Source organism: Eriocheir sinensis, chromosome 67 (assembly GCF_024679095.1).
Source record: "Eriocheir sinensis breed Jianghai 21 chromosome 67, ASM2467909v1, whole genome shotgun sequence".
In the NCBI taxonomy this organism is placed as follows: Eukaryota; Metazoa; Arthropoda; class Malacostraca; order Decapoda; family Varunidae; genus Eriocheir; species Eriocheir sinensis.
In genome coordinates this window covers 8772401-8796848 of record NC_066575.1, presented here as the reverse complement: position 1 = coordinate 8796848, position 24448 = coordinate 8772401, and the positions used below count along the sequence as shown (strand labels likewise).

At 43.5% G+C, this 24448-nt stretch overlaps 1 protein-coding gene and 1 long non-coding RNA gene across 2 annotated transcripts in view; one reads left to right on the top strand and one right to left on the bottom strand.

The window, feature by feature from the left end:
* Positions 1-24448, top strand: part of LOC126988056 (uncharacterized) — a 164956-nt gene that overhangs the window by 6689 nt on the left and 133819 nt on the right. The window lies entirely within an intron of this gene.
* Positions 1-24448, bottom strand: part of LOC126988055 (neuropeptide F receptor-like) — a 35225-nt gene that overhangs the window by 632 nt on the left and 10145 nt on the right. The window lies entirely within an intron of this gene.

Sequence of the window (24448 nt, the reverse complement as noted above, 5' to 3'; positions counted from 1 at the left end):
ACACACACACACACACACACACACACACACACACACACACATATATATATACACACACACGACGTTGAATTGAAGTTACCAGAGAGAGAGAGAGAGAGAGAGATGAATGGGACCGTGTTTATTTACATATTTTATTTATTTATTCATGTATTTATTTACGTGATAAAATATGTTTTGAGTTTAGGGCAATTTTTCTCGCGGATTAATTAGTAAAAGGGAAGGAAGGTGGCAAAAATGCATTAATTATCCTCCTTCTCTTATCTTTCTGTCTAGTTAATTTTATCTGCATCTATTTATCTATTTATGTATTACTGTATCTTTTTTATATCTTACTTTTTCTTTTTTTTCTCTTCTTTTCCCGTTTCTCTTCCTTCTCTTAGTCACTTCCATCGCTTTAATTATCCTCCTTCTCTTATCTTTCTGTCTAATTAATTTTATCCGTCTATTTATCTATTTATTTATCACTATATCCTTTTTATATCTTACTTTCTATATTTTTTCTTTTCCCGTCTCATCCTTCTTCTCTTAGTCTTTTCCATCGCTTAATTATCCTCCTTTTCTTATCTTTGTCTAATTAATTATATATCCATCTATCTATCTATTTAACTTACTATCTCTTCTCTTTTCTCCTTTTCCTGTCTCTCTTCCTTCTCTTAGTCATTCCCATCCATCTATCCTTTCTCCTTTCTCCCTCTGTTATTTTACTCCTTCCTTACTTCTCTCCTTCCCTCTTCCTTCCTTCATTCTCTATCCATATTCTCTTCTGTCATCTCACAAGCCTCTCCTCTCCTCTCCCAGCGTTCCCCTCCTCCCTTTTGATCTTTCCCTCTTCTTTACCTCCTTTCTTTGTTATTTCACATACTTCTTCCTTTTTCCCTCCTCTCTCTTCGTTCTCCTCATCTCCTCCTTCCCTCCCTCATCTCCCTATCCTCTTCCATTTTTCCTCTCCTCTCTTCTCGTACCTTTATTTGTTGCATCATTTCATATATCTTTTTTTTTTCCCTCCTATCCTTCTTTATCCTTCTTTCTTCTTCCCTCTCCCCCTATCCTCCTCCTTCCTTTCTTAGCTCCCTTCCCATCTTTCCTTCCTCCTATCTTTTCTTCCGTCACTCCACACTCCATCCTTTTCTCTTCCTATCTTCTCCTATCCTTCCCTATCCTTCTTCCCTCTCTCCCCCATTCCTCCCCTGTTCTTCCCCCATCTCTAAGCTCCCTTCCCATCTTCCCTTCCTTCTATCATTCGTCACTCCACACTCCATCCTTTTCCCTTCCTATCTTTCCTCCCTTTCTCCCCCTTTCTCCCCATCATCCCTTCACCCCTCATTTCACCCCTATAGTCACGTGGCTTCCCTTCAGTCCGTGAGGCCAATCGACTCCCCTCACCGCCCAAGATTTAAGCCTAATACCGATTCCTTCTTGACGGGGACACACGAACCATACACGTTTCCTACACGTACATAAACGCACATGACGGGTATAGGTTAGGTATTACACACACACACACACACACACACACACACACGGATAGTATAAATAAATGAATAAATAGTAATAGAAAAGTGTTATGAGAGAGAGAGAGAGAGAGAGAGAGTAGGTATTACATCATATGAACCTTCGTCCTCTTGTGAATAAGAGGAGAAAAAAAGAAAAAAAATAACAAGTGTGTGGAGGAGGAAGAAGAGAAGGAGGAGGAGGAGGAGGAGTATGAATAGGAGGATGAAGTTAGTTAAGGGGAAAAAAGAGGAAGAAGGAAGAGGAGGAAGAGGATGATGATGAGGAAGAGAGGAAGTAGATAAAGAAGAAACAAAGACAAGATAAGGGAGGAGAAAGATAAAGGGGAGGAATAGGAGAAGAAGAGGAAGAAGAAAAGTACTTGATAAAAAGGAGGAGAGAAAAAAATATAACCTCTAGGAATAAGGAGGAGGGGAAGGAGAGGGAAGAAGGAAAGTAAATGAAGAAACAGAGGAAAATACCAGAAGAGGAGGAGGAGGAGATGATGGAAAATGAAGAGAGAAAGAAAAGGAGGTAGAGAAGAGGTAATAGGAGTAGTAGCTTAAAAAAAAAGAGGGAAAAAAAAGAAGAGGAAGAGGAGGAGGAGGAGAAAGAGGAGAAGACGAAAAGGTTAGAAAAAGGAAAGAGAAGGAGGTAGAGGAAGAGGTAGAGAAGAAGAAATAGGAGAAGTAGATTAAATAAAAATGATAAGGAAAAAAGAAGAGGAGGAGGAGGCAAAGGAGGAGGAAGAGTTGACCTTTAATATGTTTTTGCTCACTCACATCATTATTATTTGTATGGTACGATTATTATTATTATTATTATTATTATTATTATTATTATTATTATTATTATTATTATTATTAGTCTGCGGGGCGGCAACTCTCTGTGTGTGAAGGCCGAACCGTGAGGAATTATAAGCTACACACACACACACACACACACACACACACACACACACACACACACACACATTCCTTCCCAGGTCACGCTGCCGCCACCAATTAATAAAAGTTTTTCCGTAGCAACACACACACACACACACACACACACACACACACACACACACACAGAGACGGTTTTTTTTCTGTTCTTTTTTTTTCCCTCACTTTGAACACCTGTGGAATTCATGAGATTTACCTGGAGTTGTGTGTCTCTTTAATTGCCTCTCTCTCTCTCTCTCTCTGTTCACCTGTGTAGTTTATGGTAAAGGTAATATATAAGGTGCGCGAGGCCTCAGTGGTCATCTCCGTCGCATTCTGTTTAAGTGATAATTCTCGTTCTATATGTAAGACTCACTTTTTTTTTTAGTATTGGTTGATGATGATGATGATGATTATGATGATGGTGGTTATGTTTTTTTTCGGCTGTGAATGGTTAGGTTAGGTAAGGCTATTAGGCATCCAAACAACAACAGTGACAACAATAACAACAAATTCTGTCTTCATCTGTTAATTAATAGGAGAATAGGTGTGTGTGTGTGTGTGTGTATGAGAGAGAGAGAGAGAGAGAGAGAGAGAGAGAGAGACCCTTAACCTTGCAATCAAATTTAGGAATGTACTGTCCAAAGGATGAGGGTTTTCATGGCTGAGGAGAGAGAATTAATTAGGTGAGGAAGAGGAGGAGGAGGAGAAGGGGGAGGAGGAGGAGGAGTTGTCTCTACACTACACAACACAACTCCTGTCTCCGTTTCCGACCCAGCTGTGTTTCGTTTTGAAGTGTGTGTTTGTTTGTAGGGAACTTGCGGCGGTGATGGTGGTGGCGGTGGTGATGGTGGTGGTAGTGGTAGGGATGGTAGTGGTGGTGGAGGGGATGGTAGTGGTGGAGGGGATGGTAGTGGTGGTGGTGGCAACTTCGTACAGCATAAACACACACAAACACACACACACACACACACAACGGAATCATTTCTATAGACTTGTTTGTGGTCCTCTCTCTCTCTCTCTCTCTCTCTCTCTCTCTCTCTCTGCGTTATAATGAGGCGCCGCTGGGGCTCAACTGACGTGATTGTGAGGGAGAGGAGTTCGCGGAGGACGATCTACCTCCTCTTCCTCCTCCTTCTTCCTCTTCCTCCTCCTCCTTCTTCCTCTTCCTCCTCCTCCTTCTTCCTCCTCCTTCCTCCTCTTCCTCCTCCTCCTCCCCTCTGGCCATTCATCCATCCTTCCTTCCATTCATTCATCCTTTGTCCCTTCTTCCTTTTCCAATTCTAATTTTTGTTTTTTTGCTTCATTATGTTCTTATGTCAACGTTTTGTCTTCTCCTTTCTTCCTTTTTCCTGTCTTTCCCCCTTCAAATGTTGCTATTAAATTATTATGTCCTCGTATTCACCCTAATTTTTTTTTCGCCCTCTCCCTCCTGTCTTCCTTCCTTGCTTTCTTTGTTTCTTTTCCCATCTTTAACTAATTTTTTATATCCTATCCTATTTTTCGACCTCAACTTTCTTTCTTTCTTGTTATTTTTCTTGACCAGTTCTATGTTAATTTCTCCATCCTCAAATATCCTTCCTTCCTTGTTTTTATATCCTATCCTATTTTTCGACCTCAACTTTCTATCTTGCTATTTTTCTTGCCCAGTTCTATGTTCATTTCTCCATCCACAGATATCCTTCCTTCCTTCCCTCCAACTTATCTCCCTTTCTTAATCCATTCTGTGTGTTTGCTTCCTCCATCCCTCTTCCATCTCCCTTCCCCAACCCTTCAATCTGCATCTTCCATTCCAGTGTCCCATTCTTTCCTTCCTCCCTTCTCTCCATCTCCCTCATTCCTGCCATCCTCTTTTCCTCAACATCCTCATCCATGGCTCTACTTCATCCACCATCCATATTCTCTCTCACCTTCATCCCTCCTTTCTTCCACCTTCATCCCTGTCATCCTCATTCTTACCTCTATCCCTTCCTTGTTCCTCCTCCACCTTCGTTCTTGCCTTCCCTCCACCCCTTCCTCTTCTCTCTACCATCCTCATTCTTTTCTCCATCCCAATTCCCTATCACTCATCCCTTCCTCTTCTCTCACTCTCCTTCCTCGTCTCTTCTCTCCACTTTCATCCCTACCTCTTCCTCCCTCCCGTCTCTCTCCCCTTTACTTTCATCTTGCTTCTTTCTCCCTCCCTTCTGTGTCCTCTCCTTCCCCACGAACTCAAGGGCCTCACAACGCCTTCTTCCCCTTAGTTCAGCTCCTCGCGGCGCCTCTCGCTATGCATTGCCTCTGTGGCCGCCGGCGTGAGGGTGTCAGGGCCGCCCCCACCACCACGCCCTCAGGAGCATGGCGGCGTGGGGAGTAGAGGGGATGAAGGGGAAGGCGAAAGGAAGGGAGGGAAAAAGTTAAAGGAAGGGAAAGGAGGGGTAAGAGAAGGACGAAGGGATGGGTGGAGAAGAAGGGGTGAAGAGAACAGGTGAGGGAAGGGAGGAAGGTGTAAGGGGAAGGGAAGAGGGAAGGAAGGGGGAGAGATAAAGGGAAGGGAATGGGAGGGAAAGGGATGAAGGAAAGGGGCGAGGGGAAGGGAAAGGATGGGAAGAAGCGAAGGGAAGGAATGGAAAGAGGGAAGGGAAGGGGAGGGAAGAGGCGAGGGAAGGAATGGGAATGGGCGGAAGTGGGAGAAGGGGAAGAGGTGAAGGAAAGGGAAGAGAGGAAGGAAGAAGAGGCGAAGGGAAGGGAGGAGAAGAGGCGAAGGAAGCAGAGAAGGGAAGGGGCGAAAGGATGAGAAGGGAAGGGAAGGGAGTGAGGCGCGTGATCTCGTTCCCTGCAGCTGTAGTGTTGCCTCTGACCCGGGAAGGCTTGAATATTGCAACGCTTCCTTATTTACGGGTCTATTTTATTACACTACGAGGATGCAGACCAGCGCCTATAATCCAAGCTCAGCGCCCATAATCCAAGCTCCTCCTTCGTATTCCATTAGCCCAGTTCCAGCATAATCTCCAATCCAAATCAGCATTACTCACATATTCCTGAACTAACTCATCTGTTTCATTACTAAGAGGATGCAGCCCGACAAAGCTCATATTTAAAGCTCCTCCCTTGGTTGGCCATTTCCATAAGGTTCGAAAATGATGTCTTCTAATTTTTCTTCTCTCTTCTCTTCTGTTTCTTCTTCTATATAATTTTCTTGTATGGGAGTAGTGTTTAGGGGGAACTTTTTTTTTCTTTGTTTTTTTTTGGCCATTGAGATGCTTCCTTTGCTATAAAAAAAGTCACTTCCAAAACTATCAGGCCACCAGACCCCATCAATAAAGCACTTACATATTTATTTATTAACTTTTCTGTTTCATTTCTACAAGACTTTAAAACTAACTCCCATGTTCCTTACTCTTTCTTCCCTCGTAGGCCATTTCCCGTGAGGTCAGTTCCAACACTAACACGCAGCTAGACTCCAACAACACAACATTCATACATTTATTTATTCATTTACTTATCTATATCACTATTATAAGAAGATGCTAACTAACGTCTATATGCCCAGCTCTTTCTCCCTTCGTTGGCCATTCCCGTGAGGTCAGTTCCAACACTAACACGCAGCCAGACCACAACACAACATTTATTTATTCATTTACTTATCTATTTCACTATTATAAGAAGATGCTTACCAACGCCTATATGCCTAGCTCTTCTCCTTTCGTTAGCCATTCCCGTGAGGCACTATCAAGCACATAGACCTCATTCGCTAAGAGTTTTCCATGCACCATTTTCACGTGTTAATGGCTGCCCCCAACACACTAATTTCCTGTCAGTAATAGTATGTCGCTTCAAGAGGAGGTTTATGGATGTTGTCGTGTTATGGGGGGAGTGGGGAGGGACATTCAAGCGGTTGACGTGACAGACGAAGATGCAAAGGGCAAACAGAGACGGAAATAGTTGATCCTCTGTGGCGACCTCTGACTGGAAATAGCCGAAAAAAATATTGTTATCTGGGGCAAATAGGTTAAGGAAAGAGTAGTTCGTAGTGAAGGATTCCAAACTTGACTAATCTTCTCTTTGTCCTTGGGAAATGTTCGTAGTGAGAACCCGAGAATAACGTTGATATTAATGATAACCGAAAAGGGAATGAAAAGAAGGGAAATGCAGGGTATGAACGGAGGAAGGACAGGATAGATTAAGCAAAAAATTCGGAACGCGATGAAAAAAACGAGTTCACCAAAAAACAAAAATAACAAAAATAACGTTGCTATTATTGATGAAGGAATAAGGAATGAAAAGAAGGAAAATGAAAAGGGTATAAAAGGAGGAAAGACAGGATAGATTAAGCAAAAAATTCGGAACGCGATGAAAAAAACGAGTTCACCAAAAAACAAAAATAACAAAAGTAACGTTGCTATTATTGATAAAGGAAAAAGGAATGAAAAAAAGGGAAATGAAGATATGAACGGAGGAAGGACAGGATAGATTAAGCAAAAAATTCGGAACGCGATGAAAAAAACGACCACCAAAAAACAAAAACAAAAAAAATAACTGCTATTATTGATAAAGGAATAAGGAATGAAAAGAAGAGAAATGAAAGGGGTATGAAAGGAGGAAAGACGGAATAGGAAGAGAAAGCCGGAGCAGAACAAAGAAAAAAAAGATTAATGTGTAATTCTTCAAAATAAAACGCGGAAATGTAAGGGGTATCACAAAGAAACACAAAGGAAGAACAAACAATAGCAGACTTGCTGGTCCTTACGAGGCTGTTTGTGAAAGGAATAAAGGAATCAAAGGAATAAAGACGGGATACGAGTAGGAAGAGAAAGCCGAAGCAGAAGAAAGAAAAATAAACCAAAATTAATGTGTAGTTCTTCAAAATAAAACGCGGTAATTAAGAGCAAAACTTGGCAATGAGAACTGAGAACCTTGCTAATGAGTCTGTGTTTCGAGCTGGCAACACTGACGGCCACCAGCTGAATAATGATTAAGCCTGACCACCCCTTAATGATTTATCGAATTCCAACGTGTATCTTCGTCCCTCCTCGCCCAAGCCTCCCTGCCCTTACCTGTCGCTTTTCAGGCGTCTGCAACTTAACACAACATAAGTACCGTTACCTTGCTTCCTTTACTAATTTACCTGGCTTTCCCTTCCTATCCCTTCTCCCTTCTCTTGCCTTCCCTTCTCTTCCCTTCCCTTCCTTTCCATTTACTTTCCTTCCATTCCCTTCCCTTCTCTTCCCTTCCCTTCCTTTCCCTTCCCTTCCTTTCCATTCCCTCTCCTTCCATTCCCTTTCCTTCCCTTTTCCCTTCTCCGATTCTTTTCCTTTCCCTTCCCTACAATTCCCTTTCCTTCTCTTCCCTTCTCTTTCCTTCTCTTTTCTTCTTTTCCCTTCTCTTCCCTTCTCTTCCATCCCCTTCCCTTCCCTTCTCTTCGCTTCCCATCCCTTCCCTTCCCTTTTCTTCCCTTCCCTTCCCTTCCCTTCCCTCCATGTAAGTCCCCTTGAAATATGTATCCTATTCCTTTCCTTTCCTCTATCTTACTTTCCTGTCCCTTCCCTTCCGTCCCATTCCTTTCCCTTTCCTCTTTCCCGGGATAGTGAATTTCAACATGTCATCTCGTCCCTCGCCTAAGCCTCCCCGCTCCAGCTCGTCGCTTTTGAAATGTCCGAGTACCCTACCCCGGCAAGAGTACCTTTGATGAGTACCTTTGCCTCGAGAGCTACGTAAGAGAGAAGCCTAGAAATGCGTGCAGGAGGAAACTGAGAGAGACCGTTGAATATGCATCTGTGTGGCGCAGAGAACGAACGGCCGCCGGCATATTCCTGAACCCGAAGTCACACGCTTTCGGCTCTTACAACTATTTCCAAAGGTCACGGAGGAGATTAGAAGGGTACACCTAATTTAATCTTTCTTACCCCCACATATACCTAAAAGAAACCACTCATGAAGACCCAAGTGATCTCCTTTCCTAGTCCAACCTAACCTACACCTAATCAAACCTTTCTTACCCCAACATAAACCTAAAAGAAACCACTCATAAAGACCCAAGTGATCTCCTTTCCTAGTCCAACCTAACCTACACCTAATCAAACCTTTCTTACCCCAACATATACCTAAAAGAAAGCACTCACAAAGACCCGAGTGATCTCCTTTTCGGCCTCTGGAAATACGTAGTTGAGGCGAGAGTCTAAGGCGTTTGAGCATACCGAATTTGGAACACATCGACGGGGAGTTACATAAATGAATCATGCGTATTGAATAGTGCTGCTTCATCTGCATAACGTACTGGGTGCTATATCGAATTCATAGTGGCGCGCTGGTGTATGTATGCATGTATTTATGTATGAATGTATGTATGTATAGCGCCGGTGACATAATCTCGTAAAGTTGATTCGAAACTGAAAAAGAATATTTAGTGGCGAATATAACAGCCCCCTAAAATGACGAGAAAACCCCTTTGCTTTAGATATTAATGTTTAAAGAGCCTCGGGGTGTGTGTATAGTGGCAGAGCAGGGACGTAGCTTTGTTGTGTCCTCGTCCCGCCTCGTACAGCGTGAAAAAGGGTGATTTGCATGAGAGAGATGTACTTGTGAAGAGATGTGGAGTTGGGTCAGAGGAGTGTGGCGAGGGAAGGGAAGGGAAGGGAAGGAAAAAGGGGAGGAAAAGGAAGGGAAGGGAAGGAGAAAGTGGAAGAAAAGGAAGGGAAGGGAAGGGAAAGGAAAGGAAAGGAAAGGAAAGGAAAGGGAAGGGAAGGGAAGGGAAGGGAAGGAAAGAGAAGGGAAAAGAAAAGGAAGGAACCCCCCCCCCCCCACACCAGGATACACATTTCAAAACCGAAGCGTGACAAGAAAATGAAGAGAAGGAGATGAAAGGGAAGGCAAGGGAAGGAAAGAGAAGGGAATTGAAAAGGAAGGAACCCCATCCCCCCACCAGGATACACATTTCAAAACCGAAGCGTGACAAGAAAGATAAAGGAGTTGAGGGAAGGAGAGGGAAGGATAGAGAAGGCGAAGGGAAGGGAAGGGAAAAAGTAAGAGGAAGAGGATTTGCATTTATATTGGTGCCCCCTGAAGACTACCCGGCAACACACAGGTAACACAACACGCCGAGGCAACACTAGCAACGTCGGAACAACAACAACCTCAAGACTAACGTCGGTATTCTTGAACGCTTCCACTCTCCCATCAACTATTTCCAGAGGCCAAAAAGGAGATCAATCGGGTTCTAAGGAGTTGATTCTTTGATTCACGGTACAGAGGAAGAGTTGAACTAGCACCAGGGTCATTCAACTACCCCTGAAAATGCTCACAACTCCTACGAAAGCCTTGCCAAATATGTGAGTTTGGGGGCAGAAAAGTTTAAGAATATGACCCTAAGAAATTCCCGTGTACTCTTGATATTCACGAACCATCTTACGAGTACAAGAGGAAGGAAGGAGGAGGAAAGGATGGGAAGGATAGGTTAGATAGCTTTAGGGAGTGAAGGAGAGGATAGATATAGATAAGATAGGATAGGAAGGATAGGTTAGATAAAGAGGGGGGCTTTAGGGAGTGAAGGAGAGGATAGATATAGATAAGATAGGATAGGAAGGATAGGTTAGATAAAGACGGGGGCTTTAGGGAGTGAAGGAGAGGATATATATAGATAAGATAGATAGGATAGGAGATAAGATAGATAATAAGAGACATATTAAGGTTAGGTTAGCTTAGGTTAGCTTAGGTTAGGTTAGGTTAGCTTAGGTTAGGTTAGGTTAGCTTAGGTTAGGTTAGGTTAGGTTAGGTTTAAGAGGGAAAAAAACAAATTATCAGAAGTGAGAGAAAAAAAGAATAAAACATAATAGAAGAAAATAAAATAAATAATACACGAAAAACAGAGAAAACGGAGTATAAAGGAAAATAACGAAGAATGAAAAGGAAAGAGAGATAGAAAAAAAGAAAAGGATAAAGAGGAAAGAAAGAATAAAGGGAGAGGAAGAATCAAGGAAGAAGGAAGACGAAGGAAGGAAAAGACGAGAAGAAAAGGGAGAGAAAGAAAGAAAGAAATTAAGAGAAAGACGAAATAAAAAAATAGGGAGATAGAGAAGAGGATAGTCAAAGAAAGGAGGAGGAGGAGGAGGAGGAGGAGGAGGAGTAGGAGGAGGGGGGGGGGTCGAGGTTCCTTCCCGGGGGCGGCGTCCTCTTAAAAGTGTCCCTCGAGGATCAGCAGGACTCGAAGGATATGCTTAGAAGGATCTTTTGTGGAGTCCTTATGTATATTCTCTCTCTCTCTCTCTCTCTCTCTCTCTCTCTCTCTCTCTCTCTCTCTCTCTCTCTCTCTCTCTCTCTCTCTCTCTCTCTCTCTCTCTCTCTCTCTCTCTCTCTCTCTCTCTCCCCTACTCTTTTATCCATTTTCCTCCCTTCCTCCTTTCCCTCCATCCTTCCTCCAGTTCTCATATTTACCATTGTTTTTTTCCTCCTCCAATTCCCTCCTCTCCCTCTTCCCTCCATTTTTTCTCTCACAGTCTTTTCTTTCCTCCATTTCTTCCTTCTCTCCCTCCCTTCCTTCATGTCTTATTCATCTGTTTCCTCTTCTCCCTCTCCTCCCTCCTCCTCTTCTTCCCTTTCCTCCTTTTTTTCCCTTATTTTTCCTCTCTCTCTCTCTCTCTCTCTCTCTCTCTCTCTCTCTCTCTCTCTCTCTCTCTCTCTCTCTCTCTCTCTCTCTCTCTCTCTCTCTCTCTCTCTCTCTCTCTCTCTCTCTCTCGTTTCCTATTTTTTCCTCCATTCGCTTTCTCTCCGTTTCTCTCTTTTATACCTTTTTTCCCCTCTCTCCTATTCCCTCCTTTTTTTTCTCTCTCTCTCTCTCTCTCTCTCTCTCTCTCTCTCTCTCTCTCTCTCTCTCTCTCTCTCTCTCTCTCTCTCTCTCTCTCTCTCTCTCTCTCTCTCTCTCTCTCTCTCTCTCTCTCTCTCTCGTTTCCTATTTTTTCCTCCATTCGCTTTCTCTCCGTTTCTCTCTTTTATACCTTTTTTTTCCCTCTCTCCTATTCCCTCCTCTCTCTCTCTCTCTCTCTCTCTCTCTCTCTCTCTCTCTCTCTCTCTCTCTCTCTCTCTCTCTCTCTCTCTCTCTCTCTCTCTCTCTCTCTCTCTCTCTCTCTCTCTCTCTCTCTCTCTCTCTCTCTCTCTCGTTTCCTATTTTTCCTCCATTCCCTTTCTCTCCGTTTCTCTCTCTTTTATACCTTTTTTTTCCCTCTCTTCTATTCCCTCCTTCGTTCTCTCTCTCTCTCTCTCTCTCTCTCTCTCTCTCTCTCTCTCTCTCTCTCTCTCTCTCTCTCTCTCTCTCTCTCTCTCTCTTTCCTATGTTTCCTCCATTCCCTTTCTCTCCGTTTCTCTCTCTTTTACCTTTTTTCCTCTTCTATTCCTCCTTCGTCTCTCTCTCTCTCTCTCTCTCTCTCTCTCTCTCTCTCTCTCTCTCTCTCTCTCTCTCTCTCTCCATTATCTGACGTCTTTTTCCCTCCTTCCCTTCTCTCCTTTCCCTCCAACTCTCTAATTTAGTGTTATTTTTCCTCCTCCCCTTCTCCCTTCTCTCTCCATTTTATTTATTATTTAATGTTATCTCCTCTTATTTCTCCTCCTCCTCTTTCTGTCTCTGTGTCTGTCTGTCTGTCTGTGTTTCTCTCTCTCTCTCTCTCTCTCTCTCTCTCTCTCTCTCTCTCTCTCTCTCTCTCTCTCTCTCTCTCTCTCTCTCTCTCTCTCTCTCTCTCTCTCTCTCTCTCTCTCTCTCTTCTTCTCTCGTTTTTCTTTTCCGCTCTCCAATATCTTCAATACATATTTTTTTCCTGCCCCATTTATTTTTTTCCCCTCCTACTGTCCTCATTTTCTTCTTCAGTATCTTAAATTTCACTCAAAAAACATATGCTTCTTGACCCTCTACGTAGTTTTCTCTTTTTTTTTCTTCTTATGTATATCTTCAATTTCTAGACATGAGATTTTGAAATATCTGTCTGTCTGTCTGTCTGTCTGTGTATGTATCTATCCACCTATTTGTCTATCTATTTGTTCATTAATCTCTTTCAATCTGTCATTTTTCTTCCAATTTCTTTCTCTTTCTCAATAATCTATCGCTACTTATTTATGTATCCATCTTTTTCCTTACTTTTATTCTTTCCTTATCTTTGTATCTATCTATCTTGTTATCTTATTTGTCTATCTTTCAATCAGTCAAAGTCTATTTATCTATTAATTTCCTTATCTATCTCAATTTATATCTGGCTATCTCTCACTATCTATCAATCTATCTATCTATCTATTCACACCTCAAGTCCTCTTTCATCCGCCATCTGTCTGTTCCTGTCGTCCATATATCAAACTTTTTTTCTTTCCTTCTTTTCCTTCCTTTCTTCTTTCCTCTTTTCTTCTGTATATTTTGTTTTCCTTGACCTTCGTTTCCCATTCTTCCTGCCTGCCCTCCTCTCTTATTTCCCATCTCCAGTCTTACCTACCCGTGCTATCCACCTCCTTATTCTTCCTGGCTTTCATTCGTCCCCCTCTTTTCCATAACATCATCTCCTCCCATCCTCCCTCCCTTCTCCATCAGCAGCTTTGTCTCTCATCTTCCCTTACCGTTCTCTTTGTCACCTCAACTCAGTTTCCCAGCCTCCCTATCCCTCCAACTTATTTCCATCTTCCTATCCTTTCTGCCTACTCCTCCTCCTCCTCCTCCTCCTCCTCCCCATCAGCATCCCCGTCTCCCATTTTCCCTGGCCGTCCTCTCTCTTTTCCCGTTTTTCGTCGCGCGCCACCGTCCTCCCGCCCGTCTTCCCCTTCCAGTAATGTCATTGTTGCTAAGAGTGCGCTGAGTGCTTCGAGGGCTGAGAGAACTGAAGAGATAACCCGCCGAGGCCGCTACCAGATGCCGTTATCCGGGGCCTGGCTGGGAGTGAAGAGGGAAGGGAAGGAAGGGAGGAAGGAGGGATGACAGGCTGGTGGCATAGTTGTTGTGTTTAGGAAGGAAGGAAGAAAGGAAGGAAGAAGGGAAAGGAGACAGGCTGGTGGCATAGTTGATGTGTTTAGGAAGGAAGGAAGGAAAGAAGGAAGGGAGGGAGGGAGGGAAAGGAGACAGGCTGGTGGTGAAGTTGATGTGTTTAGGAACGAAGGAAAGGAAGGAGGAAAGGAAGGGAGGGTGGGAAGGAGGGAGGATGACAGGCTGGTGGTGTTGTGTGATTTAAAGAAGGAAGGAAGGAAGGAATGGAGAAAGGAAGGAAGGAAGGAAGGATGGAAAGAGAAGGCTGGCGGTATAATGGATGTAGAGACACTATGCCGGCGGATTTGAATTGAAGCTGTTTTAGAAGAATGCGAGATAAGAAAAAAGCTGAATTTAGTTCCTACTCAATGTTTTGCTCACATTAACGAACGCTGTCTCTCTGGTGCAGTGGTTTGCGTCCCTATCTACAAATCTGCGGGCCTGGGTTCGAATCCTGGCCTGGGCAATCGGCAGTCGGTTGTGTGTTAAGAGGGTGAAGACAGGAAGCGGTTTTATACGCCTCTGTATCTAGCTTGTCGCTGAAGACGAGAGTGTTTTTGCGAATCTCTCAATATACCTTCCTTCCTTTTCTTGCTTCCCTCCCTCCATTTGGGTAGTCAAGTACAGACACCGGTGCCAGGTTATCGAACTCAGAGCATAGTTTTTACCGGTTTCTGACGCCTAACTATTGCCAAGAGACATCAGGATCTAACGCTTTTAACGATAACCATAAATGAGTTTCGTCACTGGGGCTCAGAAGACAGTTTTGGGGCAGGAAGGCGGGAATATAAGCGGCTGAGTACGACACTGGTAACGTTGACTGTACAGACGATATTAAAGAAAGTGGGCAATTGTTTTAGGGTCTGGAGGTGAGGAAACGATACTTTATCTCCTATTTATAGTTTGTAATTGAAGATGAAGCTGTGGTTGCGAATCCCTCAATATACCTTTCTTTTCTTGCCTCCCTCCAGTTAGGTAGTGAAGTATAGATGATATTAAAGAAGTAGGCAATTTTTTATTCTCCTATTAATAGTTTGCAATTGAAGATGAAGCTGTGGTTGCGAATCCCTCAGTATACCTTCCTTTTCTTGCCTCCCTCCAGTTGGGTAGTGAAGTAAAGACGAAGTTAAAGAAAGCATTCGTTTTGGTGGGTCTGGAGGAGAGGAAACGATAATCTAATCTATTTCTGGATTGCACTTAAAGATGAAACTGTTTTTGCGAGCTAAGTCACACAGAATCTTTCCTTCCCTGATTCTTTCCTGCCTTTTAACTAAGTCCAGACGAGTCATTATTTGTAGAGTAGGGAGGCGAGGTCACGGTACCCTGTTCTTCTATTTCTGGCATGCAATTGGAGATGAAACTGTTTTTGCGAGCTAAGACACACAGAATCTTTCCTTCCCTGATTCTTTCCTGCCTTTTAACTAAGTCCAGACGAGTCATTATTTGTAGGGTAGGGGGGCGAGATAATGATACTCTATTCTCCTATTTATATCTTGCAATCGGAGATGAAACTGTTTATGTGAGTCCATTAAGCTCTCATCCTTTCCTTGCTTCCCTCCAGCTAGGTAGTCGAGTATAGACGTAGGGTTAAGAACAGTCATTGTTTGTAGGGGATGGACGCGAGGTAACGACGCTCTGTTCTCCTCTTTATGTCTTGCAATTGGAGATGAAACTGTTTATGCGAGTCCCTTAAACTCTCATCCTTTCCTTGCTTCCCTCCAGCTCGGTAGTCAAGTATAGACGTAGGGTTAAGAAGAGTCATTGTTTGTAGGGGATGGACGCGATGTAACGACGCTCTGTTCTATTTATATCTTGCAATTGGAGATGAAACTGTTTTTGCAAGCTCCTCAGTATTCTTTTTCCAATCGGGTATCCAAATATAGATGCAAAGCTGAAGGAAGTTATATTCCGTAAGAGCTCAAGGAGAGGAAACAGTGCTATATTCTTCCATTTCTTGTTTGCCATTGGAGACGAGACTGTTTTTACGAGCGGAGACGTGTAAAAAGATATCTTCCATCCCCCTTTCCTCCTTTCAGCCGATGTATACGTTAGCCAAGGGAAAAAACTGGACCTGTCTGTGTGGGTGTTGTCAGTCGCTCGAGAAAGAGGAGGAGGAGGAGGAGAAGGGACAAGGGACAAGGGAGCGAGGGGGAGGCGAAAAGAGCCGAGGAGTGGGAATGTGACACTTCGGTCACCACTTGTAACTCTAAACGTTAACTTAGACGAACCACTAATGTCACGTTGTCATTATATCGTTGTGACATTACGTGGAGAGGCTGCGTGTTTATGTGTTTTTGTATGTATATAGCGCTGAACGGCTCCGCTCGTGTGTGTGTGTGTGTGTGTGTGTGTGTGTGTGTGTGTGTGTGTGTGTCCGCCGGGCTGACGCTGTGCTTTTTTTGATGGGCGGATAATGGGTAATGAGCTCGGGAATATGGCCGCGGGACGAGGCTGTGCGGCTGGCTGGAGGGACGCACGGGGCGGGGCTGGAAGGGGAGAGGTGTGGGGAGGCGGTGTCGATGGCAGGCCTTCATAAGCGGCGGGCTGAGGGAAGACTTGGCAGGGCGAGAGGTTATTCCCTTGGCGCCGCAACGCAAGATAGACACAGATGTACTAGCGGGAGTGCCTCGGAAATTAGTGTGTTGTTAAAAAATCCAAACTTCTTAACCCGGTAGCAGCGACAGGCCAAATTTGTGGCTTTACCGTGTACTAGCGACGGGCCAAATTTTTGCTATGATATAACCCCCCCAAAATAGGTAATGCATAAACTGATCACAAATGCGTTGATATAAATTATGAAATGGTTTGTGTGAGTGATGATTTTTTCTCATTAATTCGCTTAGAGGGGCCTTTAAGAAACATGATCCCCGCAGCTACCGGGTTAATTTTTTAGCAATGGAGGGCAGCTTGAAATGAAAGAAGTCCGTTAACAACAACAACGTAAAACACTCTTTGCTTTAATTGACTGATAAATATGCATTAAGTTTTTGTCCTTAAATATGGATATTAAAAAAAAAAAAAAACTGCGACAGGCCGTTGATGCCCATAACCTAACTTTTCTCTTAAACTTCTGTACAAACCTCTAATTTCGTTCACAGTAAAGGAAGCAGCTCAAGGGCAAAACTATATGAAAGGAAAAACAGCCGCTCTGCTCTGCTCGTGAAATTGCTCCATAAAACTTCATGTTCTGAGAGTTGATTGGTGCAGAATACCTTTTCTCTTCTCGCAAAATGGATTTGTGGTGCTTCTTAAAAAATAGAGATTAGGAAATTTGAAGTGCGCAGTTACGGGCTTATAATCCTTTCAAAGGCTTAGCTATGGCTGGCTCAAACGATAATAACATACGATAGATAAACCGATAGATAAATAAAAAAAATACCAGATAGAGGGAGACATAGATAAACAAACTAATGGATAAATAGATAAATATATTGATAGATACGTGAACAAATAAATTACAAGCTAACCAGATAAATATACGAGCAAATCAATACGTGGACGGACTGGGCTGGCGTTAGTTGATTTAGCCTTGACGGGATGGCGGCGCTAACAGAGAGACAGGGCTGACAGGGGAGATCGGAAAGGCAGGAGCGGTTATCAGAATGTTGTCCGTGCCGGGGGTGGGGGGGCGGGATTGGCTGATGACAGGGACTCAATGCTGCGAGGACCGACAACACAGCACGGGACATGACGGTGAAATGCGGCGGAAAGGAAGTGATTGTGTGTGTGTGTGTTAGCAGGCAGGCGGGGAGGAAGGGCAAGGGCGGTACACACACACACACACACACACACACACACACACACACACTACTACTACTACTACTACTACTACTACTACTACTACTACTACTACTACTATAATTCTTACTTGTATCATTGCTATTACACTTCCTCCTCCTCCTCCTCCTCCTTTTACTACTACTACTACTACTACTACTACTACTAGTCCAGCCCGCAGTCCCGCCGTCAGGAGGGGATGCGGCAAGGCTGTGATCACGAGTTTAATGGCGGATGAAATTGATTTTTGGAATCAGCAAAAGGGGCGGCAGTTGAGGAGGAGGAGGAGGAGGAGGAGGAGGAGGAGGCGAGACACGTATTTGTTTGATCTATAGAAATTTTTTTGTGGACAAGTTTATGGGAGAAGTTTGGGGATGTTTTTGTTGTCTCCCGGCGGCCGCGGGTGAACGAAACTCCTCAATAAATCGGTCAGTTAAGTTCGTAAGCTTCCGAGCGAAACGTAAAGCACCACGAAAATTCCCTCTATTAAGTGTTTGGTGTTAACAGAGAAAACTATGAAATACGAGCAGGCGTGTGGAGTCGGAGAAAAAAAAACCCGCCTCCGACTCCGACTCCAGGAAATTTTACGGTTGCGACTCCGACTCCAGGAAATTGTAAGGTTATGACTTTGACTCCGACTCCAGGAAATTGTAAGGTTACGACTTTGACTCCGACTCCAGGAAATTGGTTGCGACTCCGACTCCAGGAAATTGGTTGCGACTCCGACTCCAGGAAATTGTAAGGTTGTGACTTCGACTCCGACTCCAGGAAATTTTACGGTTGCGACTTCGACTCCAGGAAATTGTAAGGTTGTGACTTCGACTCCGACTCCAGGAAATTGGTTGCGACTTCGACTCCAGGAAATTTTACGGTTGCGACTTCGACTCCAGGAAATTTTACGGTTGTGACTTCGACTCCGACTCCAGGAAATTGGTTGCGACTTCGACTCCGACTTCAAACCGCTTCCTCTTTCCCTCTTATGCAATACAGCGGTAGGCAAATCGTACACCCTCTCTTAACGTCCATTCTGCGGCCTCCCTCCCCGTTTTCATTGTATTGGAGGCAGCATGTTACCGCGCTTCCTTTAGTATCTACCCCGCCACACCACACACGCCACACTCAGCCACACCACATCACACATATCGTATAGGAGTCGGAGTGGAAGATATTTTTACCGACTCCCATTCCGACTCCACACTCTTGAATTTTATGAGGAAACTACTCTGGAAATCTCTTTAGCATCGGGTGTCGGGTAGAAGAAACGAACCATCACGGAGAATATAGTTTGCTTTGTGGATTAAGAGTCACACTGGGTTGGACTATTGACCTTGATTTTATTCCTCCCTCCCTCCTTTCCTCTCTCAATCTCTCCCTTCCTCTCCCTCCTAGACAGTCATCTTCTAATAACTTCTCTCCGTCACTCGTATGTCAGACTGGAGGAGGAGGAGGAGAAGGAGGAGGAGGAGAAAGAAGAAGAAAAAGAAGGGCACCATGATATAGGAGGCAAACTAAGGAGAGTGAGAGAAAGAATGGGACAGACGGAGAAGAGGAGGAGGAGGAGGAGGAGGTCGATAAAGATGAATAGGGAAGGTAGGAGAGGTGTCAGGCATTGGATGTGGAGAGACAGGGTGATAGCGAGGCCTAGGTAGTGAGAGGAAGTGGCTGGGAGACGTGAGAAACCTGGTTATGAGGGAGATATTGGGCCGAGGCGAGAAGAAAGGACTGATGGATGTGTTATAAGGGTAAGGTCAGGGAAGGTTAGGGCAGATAGAGGAGAGATATTAGTAAGAACAGGGTTATGGTAGATATTGCGTAGAAGAAAGGTGACACAAACTACATAAAAGGGTTGATGAACGAGTTTAGGGCAGACAGAGGAGAGATAATTAGTAAAAACAGTGCTATGGTAGATATTGCGTAGAAGGGAGACTGACACATTCTGTTTCTTCTACACACAAACACACCCTCACGCCACAACATGTCCGGTTCTCACGCCCACCGTTGCCAGGTCATCGTACTCAGAGCATAGTATTTACCGGTTTCTGACGCCTAACTATTGCCAAGAAACAACAGGATCTAACTCTTTTAACGATAACTATAAATGAGTTTCGTTATTGGAGCCCAGAAGACAGTTTTGGGGCAGGACGTCGGGAAATATAAGCGTTTGAGTACGACAGTCTGGCAACGTACCTCACGCCACACAATTTGTCCCGTTCTCACGTTTTTGTATCCTCAGGAGGCACGCTGGCAGCTATTTAGAATTCCATCCTCGTGTTTAACTATACAAGATGAGATATTCGTCCGCCAGTAATTCTAAAGTAGACCGGCATCGCTTTCCTTTGCCTCACACAACCTTGCTACGCTCGCTTCGTCCTCATGCTTAACTAGAGTAGATGTAATACTTGCCAACCGATTAGTAAAGGTAATATTTGTCAAACTCCTAAGTAATCCTACGGGAAGAATAGCGTTGCTTTTCTTACACTTAGACGTAATATAAAATTATCTACCACATAAGTGATTTTAAGGGAAGACACACATTGCTCTTCCTACCCCCGCACACGCAGCCTCGCCACACGCACCCCCATCCTCTTCTCGCTGCACTCGTCCCCGTTCTCATGTTAAACTATAGTAGACGTTATATATGTCAACCAATTAAGCGATTCTAAGGGAAGACACGCGTTGCTCTCCCCACCCCCGAACACGCAGCCTTGCCACACGCGTCCCCGTCCTGTCTCAGTCTCTATTGAAGAGCGCGCTGCCTTTTTGCCCGGGCCGCACACCTGTATGTGATCCTTTCATTCCGGCCGTCGCTCAGCGCTGACAGACTGATTGACTCGCCTCGGATGACTGCCTCAGCGTGGCACCCCGGCCAGGCCTGTTATTTACTATTGCCTGTATTGGATATAGACTGCGACTGTGTTTTAGGTTATTGCTTCCTCTTGTGGCGGTAGAACGAGTGAATTTTGACATTGGAAGTTTTGAATAGTTTAGATATGTGCTTTAGAGTGTGTGAATGGGGAAAAAAATGTGTCAGGAAATGTAAGTTAATTTAGTTCTCAGTATTGATTTCTCTTGGGGTGGTAGAACGAGTGAATTTTGTTATAGGAAGTTTTGAATAGTTTAGATATGTGCTTTAGAGTGTGTGAATAGGAAAAATATGTCACGAAATGTAAGTTAATCTAGTTTTTAGTGTTGATTTCTCTTGTGGTGGTAGAACGAGTGAATTTTGTTATAGGAAGTTTTGAATAGTTTAGATATGAGCTTTAGAGTGTGTGAATGGGAAAAAAATGTCAGGAAATGCAAGTTAATCTAGTTCTCAGTATTTTTAGGTTGTTGATTCATCTTGTGGTTGTAGAACGAGTGAATTTTGTTATAGGAAGTTTCAAATGGTTTATAGATATGCTTTAGAGAGTATGAATGGTAAAAAAATGTGTGTCAAGGAATTAATGTGAGGGCAACTACCAACTTAGCGGCCGAACGACCGGGGCACTCCTGCCGCCCGCCCGCATCTTGCCGTTCGAAGCTGTTCAACTACCGAGGCGCAGCGAACCACCTGCTTCACTCCTACTGCTCGTTCGCCTGACGCCGTTCGACGCCTCGGTCGACTGAACCACCGAGGCTTCTCAACCCGCTATGGGAGGCGACTTGGTTGCCGCCCGCGCCTTCGTCGTCAGACAGCGGCCTCGCCTCGCCCTGAACACTTGATTCTGCTATAGCTCCAGCCTTGCTCTCATTCGGGATAACTCAGATACCGTGGGCTCGTTCTGGGTGCCTTACATCTCCCCTCTCCACGCCCTGGACTCCCGTGACTGGCGTGAACCTGACGCCCCTTCTCCTCCTGCGCCTCCCTCGTCTACCACATCTACACCACTTGAAGGACTAAATTGTGCTGCCTCGTCATTGCCACTTAAAGGACGAGACGCCCCGAAGAGGAAGAAGTCTTGCAACAGGTCATTGCTGAGTCCGGCGTGCTGAAGCCTTCGTGTCGGAGACTTCAGATTGTGAGGCCTGTTTTGGGGTTTTCTTACTTTACTTAAAGTAAACTGGTGTCTAACCATTCATCTTGTTTGTTATCCCTTCCGACTACAGCACCCAACTCTGGAACCTTGACAATTAAGTTAGCCCAGTTTTCATTTTTTTTTTAGGTTATTGTTTCCTCTTGTGGCGGCAGAACGAGTGGATTGTGTTATAGAGGGTTTTGAATTGTTTAGAGATACGCTTTAGAGAAAAAAATGTGTCAAGGAATTAGTTAGCCCAGTTCTCATTTTTTTTAGGTTGTTTCCACTTGTGGCGCCAGAACGAGTGGATTTTGTTATAGAGGGTTCTGGTTTGTTCAGAGATATGCTTTAGAGAGTAAAAGTGCGAAGAAATGTGTCTAGGAATTGAGTTAGCCCAGTTCTCGGGTTTGTCTTACTGATACATAAATATTGATACATGCAACGAGCCTGCGACCTTTTAAGTGTTTAAAAAAAAAAAAAAAAAAAAAAAATCGTAGATGGAAATCGTGCTCTTAAAAAAATAAACTAATAAAGAAAATATAATAGTGTTCGTGACTTCCACCAAAATTATGTTGTGTTGTAGGCCTAAGCCTCCTTATCTCCCCTCCCTACCTCATTTCTTTCCTCTTTCCCTCCCTCCCTTTAACCTCATTTAACCTAACCTAACTTGAAAAAAACTATTATTCCCCTTTCAGTCCCTTCCCTTTCCCTTACTTGCCCCTACTCCATCTCCCTACCCCCTTTTTATCCTTCTCCCCCCCCCTCAATCTAACCTCACTTAACCTAACCTAACTAGAAAAAAACTATTTCCCTTTCAGTCCCTTCCCTTTCCTTACCCCTTCTCCATCTCCCTACCCCCTTTCTCTCCTCTCTCCCCCTCTCTCTAACCTCACTTAACCTAACCTAACTAGAATCATTATTATTCTCCTTTCAATCCCTTCCCTTTTCCTTACCCATTCTCCATCCCCTTCCCATATACTTCCCATCTGACTTCGTGACAACAAGAGTAGACTGAACGTACACTCCGAAGTCCTTTGATCTACTCTGCGGGCACCAAGCGACTGTCAGGCAGATCACGGCACTAGAGCAGGCTACCTCGCAATCAGCCAATATGCTTACTGTTGCCTGTCTTTACATGTTTCCTCCTTCGCCGCCTCCTCTACTCAAGGTGTCGGTAAAAGGCTTCATAATGGGGCAATCTACCGTAGCAATTAGCCGCGTCTCAAGTCAATGGCTTTCTTTAACCTCCTCCGCTGGGTTCAAAGGACTCTCCTCCTCCTCCTCCTCCTCCTCCTCCTCTTCCTACCATGTGTACAGCTTCTCTTGATGTGCAATCGGAAGACTGAGTGATGGTCTGAGAGAGAGAGAGAGAGAGAGAGAGAGAGATAATACGGGTTTAAAGGGACGAAAAATATAGTACTAATGAGACGTATCGTATCTCTCTCTCTCTCTCTCTCTCTCTCTCTCTCTCTCTCTCTCTCTCTCTCTCTCTCTCTCTCTCTCTCTCTCTCTCTCTCCCATACTTTCTCCTCCTCCTCTTCCTCTCCCTTTCATCCTACCTCCCCTACTTCCTTCCTCCCTCCTTATCTCCCTCTTTTCCTCCTCTTCTTACTTCCTCCCTCTATCATTTTCTCCATCCTTCTCTCTCTCCCCTCTTCCCTCTCATACCATTCCTTCTTCCTTTCCTCCTTTTATCTTCTCTTCCTCTCTCACCCGTCTTCGCCCTTCCTTTCCTCTCCCCTTCACATAACACCTATAGAAGAAACAACATATTGGTCTCGGTCTTGAAAAGCGATGTTAGTAAGATCGGTGTCATCATTGGAGTACATTGGTAGAATATATGTTATAAGATGTCGATGTGAAATTAACGTAGAGGTGAAGAGAATTAGAAGAATGAAAAGAACATCGATACAGAATGCTGGGTTAGGTTAATGGATGTAAAAGAGAAAGAAAAACAAAAGTGCTCATGTAGGCCTATTTTTAGACATAGATACGAGGCGAATAAAATAAAATAAATATGGAATAGATATATGGACTCGAGGGAAATAGAAAATAAAAAAAAGAAATAAAAGGAGAAAGACGAAGAATAGACGAAATAAAGGAGAAAGATAAACGTTGATAAACAAAAAAGATGAAACAAAGGAGAAAAAATAGAGACAGAAAAAAACAAAAATATGGTATCCCCAATAAAGAAGTGTATTGAAAGGAAAGGGGAAAAACTGTCTATATATTTTTCAGGGCATCGAGACGAACCATACCATAAAAAAAAAAAAAATCCCGTCCCATGGAAATAAAGAAAAAAACTGCAGAAAAAATAAAATAAATAAAGAAAAAGTGTGATATGTTTTTTAGACAGCGACACGGGGCGGATCAAAGACTCGAAAAAAAGAAAGATTAAAAGTTCAGAAAAGAAGAATGAAGAGAGATACGAAGATGAAAAATAATGAAAGAGAAAAGTAAAAATGAACTGATGGAAAGAAGACAAGGTGAAACAAAAGGAGGAAGAAAGATACGAAGATTGAAATGATGAAAGAAAAATGTAAAAAAAAAAAAAAAAAACCCATAAAAAAAAGAATATTCGTGTAAATGTTAGACAGCGAGACGAGCCGAGCCAGAGACTTGAAAAGGACCCCCCCCCCCCCCCACACACACACCCAAAAAAAAAGCGGAAGAAAAAAAGAAGCAAAGAAAGATAAAATATTAAAAAGATGAAAAAGTTATGAAAGAGATCAAGAATGGGGGAAAGAATGAGAGGAGGAGGAGGAGGAGGAGGAGGAGGATAATGTACAAGGAGAGAAAAAAAAGCGACAGCAAGAGAAAAAAAAAACTGAAAAAAATATAAAAAAGATAAAAAAGAACAGTATCAGAAAAAAAGAAATAAAATAACAAAAAGATAAAATAAAGAATGAATAAAAGAAAATGGAAAAGGAAGAAGTGTTCGCATATATAAGACACGAAGTAGTGATAGACAGATAATAGACGAAATAGAGGAGAGAGAGATAGACACTGACAAGCAAGAAGGAAGATAAGATGATAAACGGAAATAACAAAATAAAAAAAAAGAAATAAAAAGGATCGCATATACAAGACACGAAGTAGTGATAGACAGATAATAGACGAAATAGAGGAGCGAGATAGACACTGACAAGCAAGAAGGAAGATAAGATGATAAACGGAAATAACAGAAAACGAAAAAAAGAAAAGAAATAAAAGTGTTCGCATTTATAAGACACGAAGTTGTGATAGACAGATAATAGACGGAATAGAGGAAAGAGATAGACACTGACTAGCAAGAA